The 7,794-nt window shown below is 43.2% G+C and overlaps 1 protein-coding gene across 2 annotated transcripts in view; it reads right to left on the reverse strand.

Annotated features, from left to right (window-relative positions):
- Nucleotides 1–7,004, reverse strand: part of LOC147026258 (uncharacterized) — a 90,369-nt gene extending 83,365 nt beyond the window's left edge. For both annotated transcript variants that reach the window (XR_015058253.1, XM_085881499.1), the window contains exon 1: nt 6,594–7,004. The gene's annotated coding sequence lies outside the window, so the exon portion shown is untranslated. The remainder of the gene's footprint in view (nt 1–6,593) is intronic.
- Nucleotides 7,005–7,794: the final 790 nt, after the last annotated feature.

Consider the following 7,794-nt stretch of genomic DNA (forward strand, 5'->3'; position numbering starts at 1 on the left):
ACAATATATATCAGGATGGCATATATATGTTCATATACTGTATATGATAGCCATTATCTCATATCTTGGATTGCACAAAATATCATATGAAGAGTTGTGAGACTGTGAGGCTGTGAGGCTGTGAGGCTGTGAGGCTGTGCAATGAAATTCAATTACCTCTTAGAAAAAAGATACATACAGGTTAAGCTGACAAAATAAAAGGATAAAGCAGATGAACTACCATTCTGGTTAGAGTAACCACTTTGACTGTTGGCTGGTCAGCGGTTCGATTCTGACTCTGGCCGAGACATACCAAAGGAGTTTGAAAATGGTACGTGGTGCTTCCTCGCTTGATACTCAGCATTTAGAGGACTAGTATGGGCGCGTAGGGGCGGGCCGTAGGTGCGTGCCCGTAGGTGCATAAATGACGACTGGATCGGGGCATTTTTTCACCCCCCCCTCAACCACCACCCCCCATCTCTCGCCCCCTCCTCTCTCCCCCTCTCTCGTTCCAGTACCCTCTATCGTGGGTGAGGTGTGCCAGTATATGCAGCTTCGTTCCTTCGCTCTCGTAAACGACGACTGGATTGAGGCATTTTTTCAATTACATCAGACCAACCATATCATAAATGGCCATAACTTGGGAAACACCTGGGAAACATACTCAGGTCCCAGCGTCAATTGTGACGTCATATCAAACGAAGAAGAATTGTGACGCCCCTCTCTCTCTCTCTCGCCCCCCTCGCTCCCCCTAGTCTCGCCCCTCCTCTCTCGCCCCTCCCTCTCGCCCCTCTCTCTCGCCCCCACTCTGACCCCCCTCTCTCGAATTGTGACGCCTCCCCCTCTCTCACCCCCCTCCTCTCTCCCTCCCCTCTCTCACCCCCCTCTCCCGTCCCCCTCTATTGCAGATATTGGTTGACAGATAAATGGCCGTAACTTGGGAAATGCTCGTCCGATTAATATCAAACCTCGAAAAGGCACATCTGCGGGTTCCCAGCAATATTCCTGGCAAGTTTCAATCAGATCGGACCGTCAATCGTGCAAAAAAATAAAATAAAATAAATAAACATTGTGACATCATTTGTGATGTCATAGCACCGTGTCTTGTCATTGGTCGACAGATAAATGGCCGTAACTTGCACCGCTAATCCGATTAATATCAAATCTTGAAAAGGCACATCCGCGGGTCCCAAGCAATATTCCTGGCAAGTTTCAATCAGATCGGACCGTCAATCGTGCAAATAAATAAATAAATAAACATTAATTGTGACGTCATTCGTGACGTCATTCGTGACGTCATAGCACCATGTCTTGTCATTGGTCGACAGATAAATGGCCATAACTTGGGAACCGCTAATGCGATTAATATCAAATCTTGAAAAGGCACTTCCGCTGGTCCCAAGCAATATTCCTGGCAAGTTTCAATCAGATCGGACCGTCAATCGTGCAAAAAAAAAAAAAAACATTAATTTTGACGTCATTCGTGATGTCATAGCACCGTGTCTTGTCATTGGTTGACAGATAAATGGCTGTAACTTGGGAACCGCTCATCCGATTGACAACAAACCTCGAAAAGGCACATCTGTGGGGCCCCGGCAATATTCCCGGCATGTTTCAATCAAATCGGACCGGCGGTCGTCGAGAAACGGCAGTCGCAGACAGACACACACACACACACACAGATTGCTGGAATTATAGATAGATATAGCACAGATAAACCCCACATATTGGCATCTCAAATGGTGGCAGTGGGGGTTCTTGTTATTTTCCACTTTGGGTATGAAGAGAAAAGCCAAGTCGAAAGAAGGCATTGCCCGCATCCTGAGTGCCCCAGGAAGTCATGTCACTTCTCTCAAGGTCGCCGGCTATTTGTCTGAAGTCTGGTCAGTTATGGGAGCATGCACCGGAGCAGTGCGTTGCTGCGTCCACTTTTCTGCCTCCGTCCACTCCAGGAGCCTCCGTCTGGCCATTCTCCAGGCAGATGACTGGCCCATCCCCATCTCCATGAGATGCCGAAGTCAAATCCTGTATTGTCTGGTGTCTGTCAGCATGTGTGTGCTTGAATTGTGTGATAGCTCTTCCACGAGCCTGAGACCAAACAAACAAATAAATAAACTAGAATGGCACTCGGTGGAACGCATACCTCCATCAGGCTCAACAGTTTACGTTTTCTATCCCACTGATCGACCGGATCTGGATCGGACCTTAACCAAAATCAAATTGGCTTGTTCTTAGTCACATACCCAACTCATCCACCTAGTTTTGTCATACCTTGTACACAACGTCTCTGAAATATCATGCTCAAATTGGTTTTAGCCCCAACTCTCAATGGTAAAGAATCACTTAAAAAAAATAATTCTCCTTTCCAGATCCGGATTCGGATCTTTACCAAAATCGAATCAATTCGTCCATGTAACAGACTCAACCTGTCCATCAAGTTTCGTCCGAATCTGTCCATAACTTTTTGAGATATCGTGCTATATATCATTTTTGGCCCCATCTCTCAATGGTGAAGAATCACTTTAAAAATTCTAGTAGTCAGATCCGGATCCGGATCTTCAGGAAAATCTAATCAGTTCGTCCTTCTCACACACCGAACCAGTCCACAAAATTTCATCCTGATCGGTCCACAACTTTTTGAGATATCCTGTACACAGACAAACAGACAAACAGAAAGGGGTGAAAACATAACCTCCTTCACCTTCGGTAGCATCGATAAGTATAGTAGTTGGATCCGGATCCGGATTTTCACCAAAATGTAAACAGTTCTTCCTTGTCAAACACCGAATCTCTCCACAAAATTTCATCCGGATCCATCCCCAACTTTTTGAGTTATCCTGTACACAGATAAGCAAACAAGAAAAAGATGTCGTGCAGAGCGCGATATTTGCAAGATCCACCCCCTCTCCAAAGGTTGCCATGGATACATCAAATTGTTCATTTCATTAAGATTAAAACTCACAAATCTTAATCAAAGCTTTGGTCAATTACATGAAAATTGATTATTTTTCAGATGTAAATTGATGATTTTAGAAGTTTGACCTGGACTTGACCTTTTGGGGGGGGGGGTTGTTGTATTTGTTGTATACCTTGCCGAGGCTCGTATGAGAGCTAACACACAACGCACAGCAAGAGGGCATGAGACAAGAGAGGCGGGAGTGGGACGGACAAAACAATGGGGAACAGAGACATTAGGAGATCTGTGGAAGGGAGAGGGATGGGGCGGGGAACACGGGGTATACAAAATGGACATTACAGGGACTTTCAGGAAGGAAATCAGGGAATTTGAAGGAGTTGGGTTGCGGTAGATTAATGGGGATAGAAAATATCGAGGATTTGGATGGGGAACGATAAGAGGTGGTGGTGAACAGCTGTTTTTAAGGCCTGGAGGGAAGAATGGGAGTGAACAGAGTGAGGGAGTTTTTTCCAAAAACGGGGAAAAAAGAGGAATGAAAGAGTGAAGGTGAGTAGTGATTTGTGATTTTGGTAGTTTTACCAGAAGGGGGTTGTTGGCGGACCTTCAGCACCCTGCGGAAATATGGTGGGGACAAATCGCAGGGACAGCGGTGGGGGGGAGACCAGAGAGGAGATGGTAGAAGACAGAAAGACCACCATCCTGCCTGCGGTGAGAGAGTGAGAGGCCCAGAGGGGAGAGCAGTACTCCATCAGGCTGCAGACGAAAGCTTTGTATGTTCTCAGGAGCTCAGGTGGGCCGAGGAAGGACTTTGCATGACGCAGGATTCCCAGTTCGCGACTGGCTTTGGAGGTCAGGTTGGAAATGTGGCTTTCGCAGGAAAGATCATGGTAGATTGTGAGACCCAGAAGCTTGAAAGAAAGGACTTCTTCCAGAGGATTGTTGAGAATGTGGAGGGGGGGGGGGTTCCAAATGGTCCTTTCGGAGAGACATAGTGAGAGTGTGAGATTTGTCCAGATTGAAAGACATGTTCCACGTGTTGGACCAGTTTGTGATTTTACCCAGATCTGCAGTGAGCAAAGAAGCTGCTGCTTACCGGTCTGAGGGATGACAGATGGTACGGTGGCAGAGAGTGGAGTCATCAGCAAAGAGATAAAGAGGATTTTTCAGAGTCGGAGAGATCATTGATGAAAACCAGAAAAAGAACAGGGCCCAGAACGCTGCCTTCGGGAACTCCAGCCTGAACAGGAAGAGGGGATGAAATAATTCTATTTCGGGCCTCACATTGACTGCGACTTTTGATATTTTGACCTCAAAAATAGTTGGTTTCCAAATTTAGCCATGCACTATGCAATTACTGCTTAATCCTCAGGTTAATCAGGTGAAAATTGATGATTTTTCAGATGAAATTGGATGATTTTAGAAGTTTGACCTAGAGTTGACATTTGACCTTTTGACCTCAACAATAGTTACTTTCCCAATTCAGTATTGGACTTTGCAAATCCTGTTCAACTTTCAAGTTAATCAGATGTAAATTGACCATTTTTCAGTTGAAAATTGATGATTTTAGAAGTTTGACCTTGAGTTGACCTTTGACCTTTTTTTTTTTTTTTTTTTTTTTTTTTTTTTTTTTTTTTTTTTTTTTTTTTTTTTGTATACCTTGGTCGAGGCTCGTATGAGAGCTAACACACAACTCACAGCAAGGAGGCATGAGACAAGAGGGGTGGGAGTGGAAGGGACAAAACATTGGGGAACAGACACAGGTGAACTGTGGAAGGGAGAGGGATGGGGATGGGACGGGGAACATGGCGAGGAGAAGATGGACATTACAGGGACTTTCAGGAAGGAAAGCAGGAGAATTGAAGGAAGTGGGCATGGGTGGATTATCGGGGGTAGAAAAGATCGAGGATTTGGATGGGGGAAGATAAGAGGTGGTGGTGAACAGCTGTTTTGAAAGCCTGGAGGGAAGAATGGGAAAGAATAGACCTCAACAATAGTTGCTTTCCCAATTCAGTATTGGACTTTGCAAATCCTGTTCAACTTTCAAGTTAATCATATGTAAATTGACCATTTTTCAGTTGAAAATTGATGATTTTAGAAGTTTGACCTTGAGTTGACCTTTGACCTTTTGATCTCAAAAATACTTGGTTTCCCAATTCAGTGACGCAATATGCAAATCTTGTTCAAATTTCAAGTCAATCGGATGAAAAATGACGATTTTTCAAGGAAAATTTGATGATTTCAGAAGTTTGACCTTGAATTAACCTTTGACCTTTTGACCTCAAAAATAGTTGGTTTTCCAATTCAGTGACGCAATATGCAAATCTTGTTCAAATTTCAAGTCAATCGGATGAAAAATGACGATTTCAGAAATTTGACCTCAAGATGACCTTTGACCTTTGACCTCAAAATGAATAGGCTTCTCAGTTGAGACTACCTCAACAACATGGTAAAGTTTCATGATGATCGGTTTTGAATTGTTACCTGGAGGTGACAAACAGACAGACAGACAAACAAACAGACAAGCCAGAAGGCGGTGATGGGTCGCCAAGCATGGAAATTATAAGATATAGAGCAAAATGGATGTCATATAGCGGATAGGGAATCACCTTAAGATTATGCATATCAAATCTCATCGAGTTCCATCTTCTGATAACTACTCGGTATCCATTTGAATGAAAAGTACCGAAAATGCGGTTTGAAATCGGAAATCCCCAAAGTTCGAGGGGGTGCTGTGGGTGAACAAAGACCTAAATAGAAAATCCGGCTTGATCGTTTGTGCACAATGTATTCCAGACGATTATTATGAATTTCCATGACCATCCGACCATAAACCTAGGAGGAGTAGCATTTGTCGCGAAGGCACCTCCAGCTCTCGCATATTTTCGATTTTTGCACTAATTGACTTTTAACCCCTGACCGAAGCGAAATCGGTCAATATGTCCTCAGGCAAGGTTGTAGTACTCATTGAGTACCATGAACCTGCAAAGTTTCATTCATATCGATGCACTCACTTGGTCGCTAGGGGGCCTTCAATTTTCGCGCAGACCCTAATTGTAGGGTTGCTGCGGGTAAAGTATTCCATATATCACAAAAACCGGAATATATTTGATAGAGCATCACCTGTAGATCAGCCGTGCCAAATTTCATAACCCTACGTGGGATATTGGCTTTCGGAATTGATTTCGCGTGAACGGTACCGATTTTGAAGGTTTTTCGGTTGTTGCTAGGGAACCAAAGCATCTCTAGCAACCATCACAATTTCCAAAGCACGAGGTCATAAGATGTACCTACCACCCGAGTTTGGTCAAAATCCACCCACGTTTACTACCAATTATGCCGATGACAAACGAACAAACATCCAAATAAACAGACAGAATTACTAATAATAATGGCCACCTATTTCGGCGACCCAACAAACAAACAGACAGGATAACAAAATCGCCTGACCAATATACTTGAAAAATCTTTGATTTTGCAAGGAACAAACAAACAGACAGAAAGGGGTGAAAACATAACCTCCTTCACCTTCGGTAGCGGTTAGGGTTAGTTCTCGGATCTAAAAAGACACTTCGTATCCTCTAACAGCTAACCCTAACAAATAAATAGAACGATAGGATCTGGATCCAGACCTTAACCAAAACCATCAAGGTGATCTCTCAACTCTACTTCAACCAGAAAACTGTGGGAAAACACCCACCTGCAAAAGGAAGCATCGAGTTCACGAAGATCTCCAATGATGGGAGAATGGAAACACACAGGATGTGCTGCGGAAAAAGGCACAGGTGTTACCCCAACATTGTAAAGTAAACTTTAGTTGTATTTTGTACTCGAGGTGTACAAATCCATTGAAGGTAAATATTTACCTGGCCATTGTGTTTGCTAAATGGCAAAAGTTGACTGATTCCACATAATTTGAATTCACCTGATAGGCATCACCTTTACAAGGCTACTCTCCAATTTTAAAGACATTTTCAGTTAAGTCATTGCAGACAGAAACATAGGAACTAATTTTTTCCAACCCAAAAGCTGCTTCATGTAATGAAAGGCTCACATTAATCCTATTCATCTCGTCCCTTTCATTGATTTGTGGCTCCCTGGTGCAAAGATGATGGAAAATTGGACTGCGATTAAATCATAATCATTTCACAAGGGAGTGAATTAATTTTCCCCACAATACATTGGTATAACAGATGAAAGAGGAAAAATTCAGTTCACTGAAAGCATAATGATGCAATTATATATTTTAAATTGTATTCCATGTTTCCGGTTGTATATTCTCCTGTTACCAAAGTCAACTCAAACAAGGAAGAGCAGAAATCAGAGATTGCAGACTCTTGCCATGCCTTGTTCTGTGTGGCAAAAAATGGAAGGATGTACTAAATTAAAGGTCGTTGATTGCAAATGAAAGGTCTAAATAGTCGAGTTGTAAATGTGTAAAGGTCAAAGGTCTGAAAAGTTAATAAGGTCAAATGGTCTGAAGGTGGAAACGTCAAAAGGTCTGAAAAGGTCTAAAGGATTTAAATGGTCTCAAGGGTCTCAGAAGATTGAAGGGGTCTAAATAGTGTAATTTAAGGTCTAAAGGGTCTTGAAAAACAATCTTAAAGCAGGCTAAAGGTCAAAGCTGTGTACACGGTATTAAAAGATCTGAAAGGTGTGAAGGTTGAAAGGGTAGAAAGGAGTCTAAGGGTCTTCAAGGTTCTAAAGAGTCTAAGAGGATCTAAAGGGTCTTAAAGGTCTTTGGGTATTTTGGGTCCTCAGGGTCTTATAGGTCATATGGGTCTTTTGGGTCCTCTGGGTCTTTTGGGTCATTGGGGTGTTTTGTGTCCTTTGGTTCTTGTGGGTCCTTGGGTTACTTTGGGTCCTCGAGGTCTTTTGGGTCTTTTGAGTCCTCGGGGTCT

The sequence above is a fragment of the Eptatretus burgeri genome, chromosome 5, assembly GCF_056783735.1.
Source record: "Eptatretus burgeri isolate ZD-2024b chromosome 5, Ebu_testis_v1, whole genome shotgun sequence".
Classification (NCBI taxonomy): Eukaryota; Metazoa; Chordata; class Myxini; order Myxiniformes; family Myxinidae; genus Eptatretus; species Eptatretus burgeri.